The sequence below is a fragment of the Mirounga leonina genome, unplaced genomic scaffold (genome assembly GCF_011800145.1).
Source record: "Mirounga leonina isolate KUSES-001 unplaced genomic scaffold, KU_Mleo_1.0 Mir_151, whole genome shotgun sequence".
NCBI lineage: Eukaryota > Metazoa > Chordata > Mammalia > Carnivora > Phocidae > Mirounga > Mirounga leonina.
In genome coordinates, this window is record NW_023270377.1 from 79,215,452 (window position 1) to 79,233,753 (window position 18,302).

At 41.0% G+C, this 18,302-nt stretch overlaps 1 protein-coding gene across 1 annotated transcript in view; it reads right to left on the reverse strand.

Moving 5' to 3' along the window:
* The window catches only part of LYPD6B (LY6/PLAUR domain containing 6B), a 169,032-nt gene that overhangs the window by 70,228 nt on the left and 80,502 nt on the right, over window positions 1-18,302 (reverse strand). Inside the window, exon 2 of the mRNA XM_035008070.1 lies at window positions 18,195-18,265. The gene's annotated coding sequence lies outside the window, so the exon portion shown is untranslated. The remainder of the gene's footprint in view (window positions 1-18,194; window positions 18,266-18,302) is intronic.

An 18,302-nucleotide genomic window follows, 5' to 3' on the forward strand; every position in this document is an offset into this window, starting at 1 on the left:
GTTGGTTAAGCGACTGCCTTCGGCTCAGGTCATGATCCTGGAGTCCCAGGATCGAGTCCCACATCAGACTCCCTGCTCAGCTGGGGGTCTGCTTCTCCCTCTGACCCTCTTCCCTCTCATGCTCTCTGTCTCTCATTCTCTCTCTCTCAAATAAATAAAATCTTAAAATATATATATATTTTTAAAAAAAATAAAATAAATAAAGTGGAGATGGCTCCAAGAAAGCTGTTAAATATTCTTCTGCAGCTGTTCACATCTTAGCATTTAATTAGTTATAATTGCAATTTTAAAAACAATTAAACTCCATGGGTGCTATTTACTGCATCTCATGATGATTCTGGTTTTTTTGCTCCTCAAAAGAGAATTGGATGGAGATATCTGGGTCTACAAACTATCAGGATTGAAAGGAGAAGTTTTTGTCACACACACTAATTTCTTTTGCCATTCTTTTGGGGTGAGAGTGGGGTGATTTGAGAAAACATTTTGCAATTTCAAAAGACAGATTTCTAAAACCTTCAAATGGGATATCTAAACCTTGGTGGTGTGTACTTGTGGGTTTCACTGATGTCCTCAGCACAGGAAGACAAAGAACAGCCATTTCCCACATAACACCTTGCCCTGATGAAAAACTCCATGGCATTTATGTTCCTAAAAACAAACTGGAGTGGAGGGGGGTGGGAGGGTTGGGGTGGCTGTGTGATGATGTTGGGGAGGGTATGTGCTATGGTGAGCGCTGTGAATTGTGTAAGACCGATGAATCACAGACCTGTACCCCTGAAACAAATAATACATTATATGTTAATTTAAAGAAAAAAAAAAAAAACTGGAACCAAATTTTACATAACACTAGCCAAGAAGTTGGGAAGGAAAAATAAAGGGGCACTAAGGTATGTTAATGTGCTTGCTTTACCAGAAAGGAAGCTACCAATTAACTTAAACTAAATGGAAAATAAATGATTTTATGAATATTTAAAAAATATATTTAAAAAAATCCACAAATGTAATGTGGTATTCTAGATGGGCTCCTGAGACAGATAAAAGACATTAGGTAAAAACTAAGGAAATGTGAATAAATATGGACTTTAATTAATTATAATGTATCATCATTGGCTCATTAATTTTGATAAATGTACCACATTAACACAGGATGGTAATAATAGCAGGAAGGGGGTGTGGGGTGTATGGGAACTCTCTGTACTATCTTTTCAACTTTTCTATAAATCTAGAACTTAAGTAAAAAGTTTATTAATTTTGAAAAACAGGGGTAGTCCTTAAAGACTACAATTAAGATATGTAGCTTATACTCAATCAGGTAGAGAGGGAAAGGGTAAATATTTGAGAATTTTAGTCCAAGAAAATGCAGGAAATAAGAATACCAATAGGGGGTACAGATGAGTAAGCACAGTACACAGCAAATACAAAAGTGGCAAAAATAAGGACTGAATGCGAAGAATGTGGTATCTCTTATTTCCCTGATTAAATACTGGGCAGCTGTCCTCTGACTCCCCTCACACTCCTAACATTTTTCACTCTTAACCCAGGCAGCTTATTAGTGGTCTGTGATTAGGGCAACCAATTAAGAAATATTACCTGAGTCTCAGGTAGAAGATCCTTAGAAAATGCTATGGTGCCACATTCCCCAAAAAAGCAAGGATCTTCCTCAACTGTGCCTCCACACACCTAGCACAGGACCTGCAGACTGTAGGTGCTTCACATCTGGAGAGATTAGCCAGACAATACCCTGGCTGGGCAATGAACTCCCCTGGGCGCTCTTAATGAAGACCAATGCCCAGAGACACACCAACAGATTCTAATTTAATTGGTCTTGGGTGGGGGCCAAAACATCAGCATTTTTTTTAAAAAAGCTCCCCAAGGAGGTTCTAACATGAAGCAGGGTTGAGTATATAGGGTAAGTCTCTAAGATGAACTAGAGCAGAGCTAGCCTCGGTATTAAGAAATCAGTTAACTTTTTATTACAACAGTACAGATGTGGGGATTTCAGATCATTACTCTTTCTTCTTCCTCCAGCAACTGAGAGGTCTGCTTGTGTTAAGGGTGTAAGGAGGGGACACAGGTGTCACATAAACCCCAAGGTCTACTGGATGGTCTGATAAGAAATGCTCCTTATGAATTCAGATAGTATTTTAAGTCCTCAAAGAGGAAGGATATATTTTTTGGGGAAAAAAAACTTTTTTAAAAAGCAGTGACTCTCTCTCAACAACTGATAGAACAACTAGACAGAATATCAGCAAGGATATAGAGGAATAGGAAAGAACAACATCGGGGCGCCTGGGTGGCTCAGTCAGTTAAGTGTCTGCCTTCGGCTCAGGTCATGATCCCAGGGTCCTGGGATCGAGCCCCGCTTCGGGCTCTCTGTTCCATGGGAACCCTGCTTCTCTCTCTCCCCCTCCCCCTGCTTGTGTTCCCTCTCTCACTGTGTCTCTCTCTGTCAAATAAATAAATAAAATCTTAAAAAAAAAAAAAAGAAAAGAACAACATCAACCAACAGAATCTAACGGACATTTATAGAACACTCCACCCCAAAACAGAACACCCATTCTTTTCAAATGCTCATGAAGCACAAACCAAGAGAGACCACATCACGGACTATAAAACAAACCTCTGCAAATTTATAAGACTTTCTGTCAGCCAGAGGGTGTTCTCCAACCACAATGAATCAGACTAGAAATCAGTAAGAGAAAGGTAACAGGAAAATCTCCAAATACTTGGGAACAGAGTAATACACTTTTAAATAACTCACTGGTCAAAGACAAGGCTTCAAGGAAATTTTAAAATATATTTAACTGAAAGAAAATGAAAATACAGTATATCAAAATACATAGAACAGTTAAAGCAGTGCAGAGAGGACAACTCGTAGCACTAAATAACAACTATTAGAAAAGAAAGGTCTCAAAGTACTCCAACCTCCCACGTCAAGAATCTAGAAAAAGAGCAATATAAACCCAAAGCAAGCAGAAGGAAGGAAATAATAAACTGAGAGCAGAAATCACTCAGAGATCCATGGGGGAACATAAAGTGACCAAGAATTCAGGGATTGGAGCAATGCAGGCACAAACCAAGGAACACCAATGATTGCCAGAAAACCAGCAGAAACTAAGAACCAAGGAAAGACTCAGCACCCTCCCCCAGCCCCCAGGCTTCAGAGGGAGTGCGGCTCTGCTGACGCCCTGATTTCAGACTTCTAGTCTCCAGAACTGCAAGAGAATAAATTTCTAAGGTCTTGAACCACCCAGTTGGTGGCACTTTGCTATAGTAGCCTAGAAAACTAAATGAGCTTCTAATTAGGAGGGGGGGGGGGGGGGAGGAAGAGAAAATCTGATTAATCCAACAAAAGGTAGGAACTATTTTTTAAGTAGCAAATGGGAAAAAAGGTTTTATAGAATACAAAACACAGAATAATATTCAAATATATCAGTAATTCAAAAATTATGGACATATTAAACTTATTTGTGAGAATACAAAAAGCTGAATGGCTTTACAAATCTGATTCATTTATGGTCTTCCAATAACATTTCTAGAATAACAGAGCAAAATCACAGAAACCAAATAAAAATGAAGAACATGAAAAAGATACACCAAAACCCCTGAAAAGAAAAAAGCTTGTGTACCAATGTTTTTTTTAACTATTTATTGATTATTTATTACTATTTATGAGCACACGCATGGGTAGAGGGACAGAGAGAGTGAATCCCAAGCAGACGTGGAGCCCAAGGTGGGGCTCAGCCCCAGAGCCCATGAAATCGTGACCTGAGCTGAAATCAGGGGGTTGGACGCTTAACTGACTAAGCCACCCAGGTGCCCCTGGTGTAGCAATATTAATATCAGAGACAAAAAGGAACAAATTCATGCTTATGACACACCAAGGAGAAATAACTACAGTGTTCCTAAACAACACAGCCTACAAAAATATCCAGTGAAAGCTGACAACTGTAAGGACAAATGGAAAAATGCACAGAGTGACAGATGTTCTCTTCGAAAGAATCTGATAAAGTATGCAGAAACACACTAGTAGGGTTACAGATCATGTGAACAAAGTCACTAGCAAGATGAATCTAAAAATGTGTTCCAAACCCTAATCCCAACAAACAGAACTCACGTTTTTTTTAAGCACTTGGGAACATTTATAAAATTATCCATGTACTAGGTTTCTAAGAAGTCTCAACAGATTTCAAAGAATCCTGGTCATACAGACAATAGCCCTCGGCAAAAACACACTATTGTTTATTTCTGATTTGAATTTCATTCTAAGAGACATGCAAATAATGTGGCCATACCTATCAAAATTTTAAATACACATTTCCCCTTTGCCCTCCAATCCATTCCTTGGAATTTTCCCCACAGATACATTTACAAATGTGCAAAGAGAAGAATGTGCAAGAGTTTTCATTGCCGTATTGGTCGTTATTGCAAAAGATACAAAAACCTTCATGTCCACCAATGCGGGAATGATTCAACTGTGGTCTTGTCAGAGAAGTGACTATTAAGAATGAGGCGACACTATGTTTATGATGTTTATGATATGGAAGAGCTCCAAGATCTGCAGGATGTGCAACAATGTATATATATGGTCACACTGTTGTTGTTCTTTTAAATAGAGGGGAAGGGCATTTGTTAGAAGGTGGAGGAGGGTCAGAAGAGCTCCAAGATCTGCAAGATGTGCAACAATGTATACGGTCACATTGTTGTTTTTTAAATAGAGAGGAAAGGCATTTGTTAGAAGGTGGAGGGGGGTCAGTAATATATCCTCCAGACTGAGAAGGCACTTTGAAAAAACCGAAGCAAGGCTCTTCCTTCCTTTTACACAGAGTTTTAATTCAGGGAACTTCACTGACAGGGCAATAGGGCAGGTGGGTGGACAAGCAGGCAGACGGACAATGGAAGCAGTAATATGCAGCCAATTCTCCACACCTTAACCCCCACCTTTCATGGAGCTAGGGGCACGGTGGGGAGGTCCTGGGTAGTTACCTCCAGTGGCACCATCTGCACGCCAGAGGGGAGAGCAAGGTGGAGGGTCAACGAGGGAGTTAGTGTTGTCAGCACTCCTACATTCGAGAAACACCCTGCTAACACAATGTACTCACAGTAGTTGCTTCCTTAAGTACTAGGAGACAGGGAAGCCTTATTTTCACTAAAAGATCATATCTGCATTTTTACCATGTTCGTATATTACTATTCAAATAGGCAGAAAGCTTTTAGTCCCATTATTCATTTAAAATACAGCATCTAAGTAAAATGAAGTCTCTAGTGATAAGCCTAATAAACTGCAGAAATTCCAGATTCCTTTGCACATTCCCTTCAAATTCCTTTTTTGATGAACTGTCAGGCTAACATGTCTGTGCAATTAAACCAGCGAACATGTTCAGCAAGCTTTCCAAGAGGTTCGTTATCTGACTGGTATACGTAAAGGTGCTCAGTCAAAAACTGCAAAGTCGAACCAGTACAAACAAATGGAAGACTGCTTCCTTTCATTGCAAACCAACTTGGCGAATTCTAGCTACCTCTCTGACCTCCCTCTCCTACCTATTCCAAAAGGACACATCAAGTACCTTCTGGCCTGCCTCCGGACCTTTGCATGTGCTATCCTGTTTCCTGGAATGATCCCATCCCCTCACACTCCCACCAGATAGTAACATGGCTTACTCCCTGGATTCACAGAGATCTCTGCTCCAATGTCACCTATTCGGAAAGGCCTCCCCTGACCAGCTGATCTAAAACAGTACTACCTTCCCAAACCCTCCCTATCTCTCTACCAGCTTTACTTCTTTTTTCCTCACTTATCACTACCTGACATGATTTCACTGCTTGTCTGTTTGCTTCCCACACTAGAAGATAAGCCCCATGAAAGCAGGGTTGACTCCTATCCAACAATACCTTGCAGCACACAGTAGGTACTAAAAAAAATCATGATTTAAATAAAATTTGCACATGCTAAGTCTATAGCACGGTTTTAGGTTTTAGCCAAACCTCATCTCACATAAATTTATTTTTTTTCCAACTGCAGCTTTTTCTCCTTTTACACCTAGCCAATGATCAAAAATAGGGTAAAGAGAAGACTTCTCTCTGGAGAAAGAACAGACTCAAGAACAGAGAAAGAACTTGTACCATGATGCTGGATTTTGTTGAAATCAACATTTATTTTCTTGGACATCTAACCATAAAAGTTAGGGGAAACCTTTTCATACAGTATGAGGAATAAAAACCCAATGCTACAGAAGCACCCTAAAAGAAAGACTGACTTTAAAGAAGTCTGAATCTAAGCTTATGGGAGGGACCTTGGCCCTCATGGCCCGGCAGGTGAATCCGATTTAGCTAAGTTCCTGAGAGTCAAGCATTCAGCTGCCTGTCCCCTGGAGGGACAGCACCATTCCCTATCAAATTCTGCTCTCTATTAGACTTCTCCCATTTACCTCCTCTGGGCTTCACTTATCAGAGAAAGGGCACTAATCTATGTCAGAATCCTAGGGACAGAAAGAAGTCTCTCCACGCTGCTGCTTTGGGACAGATCTGCTTTAAGGCACCCCCCACTCCTGTTTTGGTTTTTTAAGGGAGCCTCTTACCCTATCAAGCACTGAGTCACAAGCTCATCCAGCACTCTGGTATCCAAGCTCTGACCCAAAGAGAAGATGGTGTTAGCTCTATGACACTGAGCCAGATGTCCACCGTCCCCGGCCCTTCCCCACCACACCCTTGTAACCCACTAAATAGAGAATCCCACCAAATCCCACCACACCCATGTGGTTCTCTGAGGGCAGGTTATATACTTTTATGGATTAGCACACAATCTGGTACCACCCTCCTAAAACAGCTTCTGGAACCCAATTCCAGCCAAGAAAGTAACTGCCTACTATTAAAAGACCAAAACAAGTAAGAACTAGGTGAGCCTGCACCACCCCCCACCACCACCCCCACCCCCACCCACAGGCTTCTCTAGTCTCTAGTCAGCCAGCTCTCAGCCTAACCTAATTCCTCCGTGAATCAATGTAAGACTTATATTTCTTCTCTTGGTTTTCACTGGAAAAGGAGAGGAGTTCCTAATTATTGCCCATCTTATATATCTTCAAATACTTGAGGGCTCCTTTCTGCCTTCTCTTCTCTAGAGTAAATGATCTCTCTTCTGTAAGTCCATGGCAATCATCCAATTTCCTTCACTGTCCCCTTGATCTTGAAAAAGTACAAGTTTGAATCACAGATAAAAATAGTTATATTGCTGCAAGTTCTCCTCCTCTAATATTTAAACCTGCCCAATTATTATACTTCTTGGCCTGTTATACTTTAAACAGAGCAGAGAATGAGAAAACAACTGCTTTTTCAAGTGTCTGCCGCCCCTGACCCTGGGTTACCTGGGCAGCGTATGCTTACAGCACTTACCTAAGATTATAAAGTACTCCAGTGACATTATTACAAGAGAGGGCAGGAACAGTGTCAGCCTAATGAGGCGGCAGATTACATCTGATGGTCTCCATCGGAAAATCAGCACAGGCCAGGCTGTGTGCTAATCAACTCACCAATAGCCCTTCACTCTGGGACAATGGTAGCCTTTGTCTACACCTGAGAGGAAAATGAGCTGCCTTCCTTCTAGTGCTAATAAGTTTGTGGAGAGGGGTTATGTTCCATGGGAAAAGCTGGGCTCTCCTGGCCAGGGCAAGAATCCAAAGCAAGGCCCAAGAAGGCAAGACATTCCTTCCCAAGTTGGAACTCGAACCACTTTGCCTGAAGGCGGACACTGTGTCCTTGAGCTCAGAATCACCAGCACTTCGATAGGGCTTGACATGTAAGAGGGGCTCCATGTCTATTTACTGAATAAAATGAACGAATGAGTGATTAAGATTTACATTTGGTGAACTTCCTGGTAACCAAAGCAAAATATTAATATACTGGTTCACACAGTTTTCGTGTGTGAATCAAAGAGAAGAAAACACTACGTCAGAAGATAAAGTACTGGTAACATTGTTTTGAAGAATGTTGAGCACAAGCTTCTGTGAGTTCTGTAAAAAGCCTCCGTTGAAAACCCATGAAAAAGGCCAACAAGAAGTCATTTCTACCTAGCAAATACTGTAAAGAGCACTATCTAGTGGTCACACATAGATTTTTCCCATCCACACTGCTTATGGGGCAAAGATCAAGGTCAGGCATCCTTAACAGCCAACAGGAACCCCTTATGGCATCTCACTCACTCACACTGGCTGGCTGGGCAGGGGACAAGAGAGCGCAAGTTCCCAGGGGCAGATCATTCCCAGAGGGTTAAATTCGGTTTAGAAATGCATCCATGGTTTCTCAGAGAGCGGGCAGATTCCACTTGCTAATGACGTATAGTTAACTCTAGACCAATGACAAGAGACGGAGTCCATGTACTCAAACAGGGGGTGCAGAGAGTAACAAAGAACAGAAACTGGGCTTAAAAAAAATAATTTCATTGAATAATACTATCCCACATCCTCTCTCACCCCAGGAGGGAAAAAGCCACTCTCTACTGCCCTAGATCCTAAGCAGGATAAATAGAAACTTAGATGAAGCACTAAGCCTTCCAAATTCTGGAATTTAATGATACTGCAAAAGAACAAAAAGTGAATGAACTGAATGAAAACAGCCTTTTGGAACATCCATCCAAATGAGATCTATGCTAGATTTTCAAAGATGAAAACTCTACGGTAAAAGTTATTTGAAACATGGGTTGCTGCCTTTGGAGTAAACGATCAGAGATCATTCCATGTAAGTTCAGGTGGGGAATTTCTGAAGTATGTCCACATTCAAGTGGAGATCAAAGAAGCCCAACTAAAAGAATTGTGGACTGACAACGACAGCGGTGGTGTGAGGAGTTCTTTTAAAAGGGCTACCTTGAATATGAGGACTCAGACTTTGGAGGAACCAGGGTGATTGGCAATGGAAGCAATCACATGTGAAATTCCTTAGATAAAAATTGATTAACTTAAATAAATACATACGTACATACATAAGAACGAAGAGCCTGAGAGCTCCGCATGTCCGCCAGGTTGAGGTGGGGCAGATCATCCCACACGCTGTTAAGAAAGAGGCAGTGTCACTGATACATTGTTTCGAACGCACCCAAAAGGGTAGTATCAGGATCTAAAATATGTATTCCTTTGACCCAGCAATTCCACTCCTAGGAATCGATTCTAATGAAAGGTATTTGTTTATAAAGCGCAAAGATGTACAGATTAAAGGACTCCGTTGTAGCATGTATCAGTATAGTTTATGGAAGAAAAAATGGAAACAATCTAAAAGTCTATTAACACAAAGTTGACTGACTACAGCCCGGCGTAAAGAACTATAATGATTCTTTCACTCCTGCATGCACAAGCGTTTATTGGGCAACTGTGATGCTGAGCTTGGTTGTGGGCACGTGAGTTACATTACCCAAAGTACAAAAAAAATCCCAGGTCTTGTTGGGTTTATGTTCTAGACGTAATGCTTTTAAATAAACGCTTTTAAGGGGAAATTCCCAAATGGCTACATATTTTTGAAATACATACATATACGTATCTGTAAGACATATATTTTTGTGTACAGAGAATGTTAGATGTGCCCTTAAATGTAGCCCCCTTGCAATAGCTCTCAAGCCCCTGTGGGCTCAGAACAAATGGGAAGCCACGGGAGCACTTTTAAAATTAAAAAATAACACCAAGCTTGAGCTTGGAACACACTAAGTAGGTTTGATACTGGCTTTGAGAAAGTAGACACTAACTGAATGATCTGAATGATTTACTTAGCCTCGTTAATGCAGTTTCCCCTTCTTCGACTCACAGAATTATCGTAAGAGTTCAGAGGAAAAGAAAAATGTCTCACACTCTTCACGGGATGCCTGGAAAATAGTAGATGCTCAATAAAGATCTTTCCCGCCTGTTTTCCTCAGAATGCCTTGGGATTCAGAACACTTCACCACTCAATGTCTTCCCTCCTAGGTGATGATCCAACTTACAAGAAAAAACATTTCAGTAAATATTGTTGCTGGATCAAAGAATTTTTCAAGTATCTCTCCTCTCTTTCCCACCCACACAAAAAGCAATCAATCTTCTTTCCCTTTGCAACTACATCTTCACTCTTCTCAGCATAATTCTCTCTTCACAAAAGCGACTGGTTTAAAAAAATTTTTTTAATTGAGCACTTATCCATTAGCTGATTCTCACCTGTATTCTGCTGTCCATGTTTGTCTCCATGAAACAGTCCTTTCCTCACAAAGCCCAAGAGATCAGCAAGTGCTATTTGTCTGAGGCAACTGGAAGACTCCACCTGCCAGGGCAGGCTGCAAGTCCTAAATTGACTACAGTGACCTCACAACTTGCTTCTACTGGAGGTTTTCCCTTAGTTCACACACTCTGCTTAATGCCCCAGCCTGCAAGCCCAATAGATCTTTCTTAGAGTATCTATTAGATAGCTGCAATCATGAAAATAAAATCCAGTGGCATAAAGGAAGCTCTCTTGTGGGCCCACTGCCACCTGGGAAATGGATATTCTAGCAGGGAATCTGCTAAGAAGCTAATCAAGACCTAGAGTCTGCAGGTGCCAGAATTAGCCTCCAGCGGCAAGCTCTACCAAAAGCCACATGAATTCCTTCATTGAGTCCAGGACCAGAGTAGCTTTTGGAGTATTGAAAATAACATTTCTTGTAACTCGCTACCTCTATACCATGTTTCATCAGATAAGTATTTTCAGGAACGTAGCACCAAGACAAGAATTGTATCTTCTGAATACAATTCAGAATTACTTCAGAATTCTGAAGTAATGCTCGGTTTAATCTTCTAGGCCTATGAGAACTGTGTAATCCATTTATTTTTCTTTTTGCTTTGGTTACCAGGAAGTTCAGAACCAGATATAGATCTTCACTCATTCACTCATTCATTTATTCAATAAACATATAGAGAACCCCATCACGTATCAAGTATCACACAAAGTGCTGGCAATTCTGAGCTCAAGGACATAGTCCATTTTCCAGAAAGCCTTGGACAGATACTGAATTAACAAGTGGCCAGAACTATGACTGAGATACAGAGAGTATAGTCAGAGCTCAGAGGAACCGCATGCCATGCCGCCTGTTGGCAGGAATGGGGGCAGGGGGTTGGAAGATGGCAAGGAAAAAGAAATCAAGAAAGGTACCCCTTAAAAATGACATATTAGCTCTGCTCTTGGTAAATTAGCTCTCATTTGATTTCTGATGTTTCTGGATTCTTTTAAAAATGTTTTAAACTTTCATAGAAATAGATTGAAAAATACATATTCATTCATTCATAAGCATGTTTAAATATACACACTGAACAATATCCTTTTAACCTAGAGGAACCCTCAATATTTACAAAATACAGCTTCTAGTGGGGTATTACAAGGGACCCTGGGAAAAATCAGATGTAACTAGGAGTAATCTGCTTTGAAGAGTTGATTCTTGAATATCCTGTGAATATTTTCCAGGATTCCAAAATAACTTTGGTTTAAAAATATGAAGGTATCTTATTAATTTATCATATTCCTAACTTTGTTGGCTTCACTATTGTTGACTCCAGTACGCCAACCTCAAAGATCTTGATTTGATAGCTCTGGACTGGTCGACAGTGATTGACAACACGGATTAACTATATGGTTTCTAGATGGACCCTGGCTTACTTCCAGATTTGGCTAATGTTAAACCAACACATTCCTTTGCCTCCCCCGATAGCAACATATTCCTTTTCCACGGCATACACTGTGAGAGAATGGGGTCGCTGGCACAATTTCAAGTTATATCATTGATTCAAATCTATCCCCAAGCAAACCTGCTTTTATTTCAGAGGAACACTCTCTAGTGATCTGAATTGCAGGGGCAGTAAAACAATTGTACATTTATGTAGCATTCCCAGCCCCAGAAGAATAGTTTTCTAGGCCTGCAAATACCTAAGAAGCAATAAAGAGTTTTGTGGGTTGGAGGAGTCTCCTTTTTGTCGGTTTTGTTTTTTTTTTTTTTTAATCAGAATTCCATGTAATAGAAAGATGATGAATTCGGTGCTTAACAACAACTGCTCTAATAAAGTATATTATATGCGTAATTCTCACTTAAGAGTAACTACTGCATAAACCTATGGTAAAAGTGGTAATATTCAGCTTATCTATCAGAAGCAGCAAGAAAAATAAGTTGTGCCTTCAGGGAAGAGCTGCGGGGAGATGCCGACTGACTACTTCCTTGGGTTTCCTCTGCCCAGAACATTCTCCAACTGGTATCCACAGGGTTTCCTCCCTCCCTTCCTTCAGCTCTCTGCTCAACTGTCCCGTTATCAGAAAGGTCTTTCTTGACCATATTTCTTTAAAAGCAATGCTTGCATTCCCTAACCCCCTTCTCTACTTGCTTGTTGCTTTTCTTGTTTTTTTTCTTTTCCATGTATTTGTTTGTGCATAGCACTTACTACCACCAGAAACAGGTTCATTTTCCCTCTTCCATGAGTCTAACATATGCCCAGAGAGCAGAGGCTGGGTTTTGCTTGATATTGTATCTCCAACACACCTGGCACCAAGTAAGCATTCAATAAATACTTGATGAATGAATGATTTTTTTTTAACTCTTTCCACTCACTCACATTCCATCCAAGCATCTCAACAGCGAAACCAAGGCAGAGAGAAGGTAGAAATTTTCCCAACATCCTCTTCTCTCTTTTTCTAGCAAAGAAGAGCACTCTACGAAAAAGTCAAAGCTGATCCAAACAAATGCCCCAAGAATCTGTTAGTCCTGGCGCAATACATCTAGAACTGTACGTTACAGAGCAACAATTGAATGTATTTTGATTTAGTGGCTCTGACACTCTTGAAAGGTGCCCACTTTGCGTGGTTCCCAAACATGTTCTCCAAGAGTTTCTCCATAAAAGGAGAAATCAAACACTCTGTCAAGTTATCACCTTAAAATGAGACCAATGTAACTAACTATATTGACTCCCCGTCCAGCATCTAAGTTAAAGGGGCGGGGAAAGGTACTAAGACCAGTGATTACCAAGGACACGGTGCATGCATGAACTTCATTAAATGGACCACACAGCTCCAGTTTACAAAGGCTACTTTGCACTTCAGAATCTCTCCAACCAACAACATCACCTTCCTGAATATGAGTCTATAAGACCCTGTAAGTCTTAAGTGTAGCTAAGAGGAAGAAACCCAGATACACCAAGAAATGAGAGGCTGTGAATCACTTAAATCACATGAGATCTAGAACCTACTAAAAACAGAACCGTGAAATAGAACTAAATAAGCAATGAAGTGTCTGATCCATAACTGCTTTTGGTTCTGTTGCTACAAGAGCACATATCAGAGAAAAAATTTTAAGAATGAGCAAATAAGTAAAAGCTTCAGTCCACAGAAGCTAAGGGGCTCTGGGCAGACCATAATTCTAAGTCTCAGTATTCTGTCTTGACGTTTGCTACCAAAGTGTTCTACTAAACTGCCTGCCAAGGAGCAATGAAGCAGAGCCCTAGTAATTCTCTCAGCAAGCTACTGAGATTGGAAGGCTAATTTAATGGGGCAGGGCCAAGTGCACTTAACAAACTGCACATCTGTAAGATGGAAATACGTTGTCCTCGTCTTTAGCAGTAACTCTCACTAAGTAGCTCTCAAGGAGTTTTGAAGCCTTTCTCCTTCTCGGTGTGTAGCTGCCAATGAGTGTACTTCCTTCTGCAGAAAAGAGGCTGCCAAAATGGGGGGCTGTACCCTAGGCCCACTGGAGCTGCTGTGAATTGAAAATTTTGAGCTGCATCTGATCCCGTCCCTGAAGAACACATGCAATCTTGTTCTCCATGTTAGTAACCTATATACCTTTTCTAAGTCCCTTTCACCTTGCCCAAACGGAAATCAAATCATGGAATCACATGGAAGGGGAGTGCATTTCCACGTCAAGCTTTTGGGTGTAAGCCAGGCCACCTGGGCGGCCCCGAGAAATCTGCTTCTATCTGCTGTGCATGGGGAGAGTCCAGCCCAACCCTGAAAAAAAGGAGTTTTCAAGACCTCAAAAAGATGAACTCCATTTTAAGCATGGCTATTCTTTTGATGTAAGGAATCAGACTCTTGTCTGCCCAGCTTTATATGATTCTATGCAACATGGCTCTGACTTGCCCAGGATTACATTTCTAAAAAAGGGAGCATAACTGTATGGACAGCACGCACGACACACGGCTTTGCTCAGCCACTCACTGCAGCTCTGGGCACATCACTTCTCCTTTCTTGGTCTCCATTTTCCCAGCTCTAAGGCAAAAATAATAAGACCAAATTATATCTGAGACTGCTGTCTACCTTCAGATCCTCCGGTTTTCTGGGGTTTTCTGGGATGTCTCTCTCTTTGAAAGTAGTATTTTCATCATCCATTCTTTCTGGCCTTTCTGGTTAGCCCTTATTCATCCCCAGAGACTTTACTAGTCAGATGTCCTTTGCCTTATGCTGGAGAATATTCTGTATGACTCTTCAAGTCACATAAGAGGCTAAGACACACGTGTACTTTCTTTGGGGAGCCTGCAGAGAGGCCCTTCCTAACCCTGGGCTCATAAACTCGTATACAGAAGACTTGCAGCCTTTAAGTAATTAGTGACCTTCCCAGAATGCTTTTCTCTTCTCTCCCTTCTCTTCAGTTTTCCTCATATTTTCTCAATCTTTTTCTTTTTTTCCTCCTTTCTCATCTTTTCTCTCTTGGTCCTGCCAGCACAACTAAAGGGGTTATTTAGTCCCACTGGTAACCCGTAGGAAACTAAGAAATCGCTGCTTATCTTCAACGAACAGAACCACGAGATTAGGACTGGAAGCTATTTGAAGCACATTCATGTTGACAACACTAAGAAAGCGGAAAACCCCGAAGACTCCACCCCAAGACTGCCAGGACTCAGACAGGAATTCAGTCAAGTGGCAGGATACAAAATCAATGCCCAGAAGTCAGTGGCATTCCCATACACCAACAACAAGACAGAAGAAAGAGAAATTACGGAGTTGATCCCATTTACAACTGCACCCAAAACCATACGATACCTAGGCATAAATCTAACCAAAGAGGCAAAGAATCTGTACTCAGAAAACCTAAAATACTCATGAAAGAAATTGAGGAAGACACAAAGAAATGGAAAAGCGTTCCATGTTCATGGATTGGAAGAACAAATATTGTGAAGATGTCAATGCTACCAAGAGCAATCTACACATTTAATGCAATCCCTATCAAAATACCATCAACTTGGGCGCCTGGGTGGCTCAGTTGGTTAAGCGACTGCCTTCGGCTCAGGTCATGATCCCGGGGTCCTGGGATGGAGCCCCGCATCAGGCTCCCTGCTCTGCGGGGAGCCTGCTTCTCCCTCTCCCACTCCCCCTGCTTGTGTTCCCTCTCTCGCTGTGTCTCTCTCTGTCAAATAAATAAATAAAATCTTTAAAAAAAAAAAATACCATCAACTTTTTTCAAAGAAATGGAACAAATAATCCTAAAATTTGTATGGAACCAGAAAAGACCCCAAATAGCCAGAGGAATGTTGAAAAAGAAAAGCAAAGCCGGCGGCATCACAATTCCGGACTTCAAGCTCTATTACAAAGCTGTCATCATCAAGACAGCATGGTACTGGCACAAAAACAGACACATAGATCAATGGAACAGAATAGAGAGCCCAGAAATGGACCCTCAATTCTATGGTCAACTCATCTTTGACAAAGCAGAAAAGAATGTCCAATGGAAAAAAGACAGTCTCTTCAACAAATGGTGTTGGGAAAATTGGACAGCCACATGCAGAAGAATGAAGCTGGACCATTTCCTTACACCACACACAAAAATAGACTCCAAATGGTTGAAAGACCTCAATGTGAGACAGGAGTCCATCAAAATCCTAAAGGAGAACACAGTCAGCAACCTCTTCGACCTCAGCCGCAGCAACTTCTTCCTAGAAACATCACCAAAGGCAAGGGAAGCAAGGGCAAAAATGAACTATTGGGACTTCATCAAGATAAAAAGCTTTTGCAAAGCAAAGGAAACAGTCAACAAAACCAAAAGACAACCGACAGAATGGGAGAAGATATTTGCAAATGACATATCAGATAAAGTATCCAAAATCTATAAAGAACTTATCAAACTCAACACCCAAAGAACAAAGAATCCAATCAAGAAATGGGCAGAAGACATGAACAGACATTTTTCCAAAGAAGACATCCAAATGGCCAACAGACACATGAAAAAGTGCTCAATATCGCTTGGCATCAGGGAAATCCAAATCAAAACCTCAATGAGATACCACCTCACACGCCAGTCAGAATGGCTAAATTAACAAGTCAGGAAATGACAGATGTTGGTGGGGATGCGGATAAAGGGGAACCCTCCTACACTGTTAGTGGGAATGCAAGCTGGTGCAGCCACTCTGGAAAACAGTATGGAGGTTCCTCAAACAGTTGAAAATAGAGCTATCATATGATCCAGCAATTGCACTACTGGGTATTTACGCCAAAGATACAAAAGTAGGGATCCGAAAGGGTACGTGCACCCCGATGTTTATAGCAGCAATGTCCACAATAGCCAAACTGTGGAAAGAGCCAAGATGTCCATCGACAGATGAATGGATAAAGAAGATGTGGTATATATATACAATAGAATATTATGCAGCCATCAAAAGGAATGGGATCTTGCCATTTGCAACGACGTGGATGGAACTGGAGGGTATTATGCTGAGCGAAATAAGTCAAACAGAGAAAGACATGTATCATATGACCTCACTGATATGAGGAATTCTTAATCTCAGGAAACAAACTGGGGGTTGCTGGAGTGGTGGGGGGTGGGAGGGATGGGGTGGCTGGGTGATAGACACTGGGGAGGGTATGTGCTCTGGTAAGCGCTGTGAATTGTGCAAGACTGTTGAATCTCAGATCTGTACCTCTGAAACGAATAATGCAATATATGTTAAGGAAAAAAAAAAAAGAAGAAGATAGCAGGAGGGGAAAAATGAAGGAGGGGAAATCGGAGGGGTAGACGAACCATGAGAGACAATGGACTCTGAGAAACAAACTGAGGGTTCTAGAGGGGAGGGGGGTGGGAGGATGGGTCAGCCTGGTGAGGGGAATTGAGGAGGGCATGTTCTGCATGGAGCACTGGGTGTTATGCACAAACAATGAATCATGGAACACTATATCTAAAACTAATGATGTAATGTATGGGGATTAACATAACAATAAAAAAATTTTAAAAAAAATGAAAAGGCAATCCACAGAATGGGAGAATTTATTTATAAATCTTGTATCTGCTTAGGACTTGTATCTAGAATACTTAAAGAACTCTTGCAACTCAATAATAAGACAACCCAATTTTTTTAAATGGGCAAAGGATCTGAATAAAACATTTGTTCAAAGATGTGTAAATGGCCAGTTAAGTGCCTGAAATGATGCTGATCATTAATTATGCAAATAAACATAAGAAGATACCAATTAGCATTACTGTGATAAATAAGGTAATAACAGGTGCTGTTCACAATGTGGAGAAACTGGAACCTTCATACACTCCAAGCTGGAATGTGAAATGGTGCAGCCACTCTGGAAAACAGGCAGTTCATCAGAATGTTAAACATAGTGTTACCATGTGATCCAGCAATTAGAATTGAAACGTATGTCCACCCAAAAACTTGATCATGAACTTTCATAATAGCCTAGAAGTGGGAACAATCTGGGGTGCCTGGGTGGCTCAGTCAGTAAAGCATCCAGCTCTTGGTTTTGGCCCAAGTCATGATCTCATAGGGTGTGGGATGGAGCCCTGAAACAAGATCTGCACTCAGCAAGGAGTCTGCTTGAAGATTCTCTCCCTCTGCCCCTCCCCTCGCTTAAGTGCTCTCTCTCAAATAAATAAATCTTAAAAAAATAAAAAATAAATATAAAAGTGGAAACAAAAAAAAAGAAAGCTGTAACATAAAAGCATAGGAGATGAAATGAATTCATGATTGCAAATGGAGATCAACAACTACCTTCATGTTGAAACACTCTAAGACACTGCTTTGTGTCAAAAGTTCTTTGATAAAAACTCAATGCTTAGAGTAAGATACGGAAACCACAGTATTTAACCAATGTGCAAGCAGCATAATCCCAGAGATTAATGAAACTCCAGATCACAACTGTTTCATATATTTTTGCTAAGCAGGAGTGGCTCGTGTGGTGAGGATTTGTAGTTCAATCAAATTATCTTCTCTACATCCACTTGTGAACATAATACTCACAACATCCATGTGATTAACCAAAGCAGCCTAGTCCAGGAGGGTTGCCAACAGCAGACAGCAATGTGGCATATCTAAACAAATGAACATGGAAAGGTATCATTATAACTG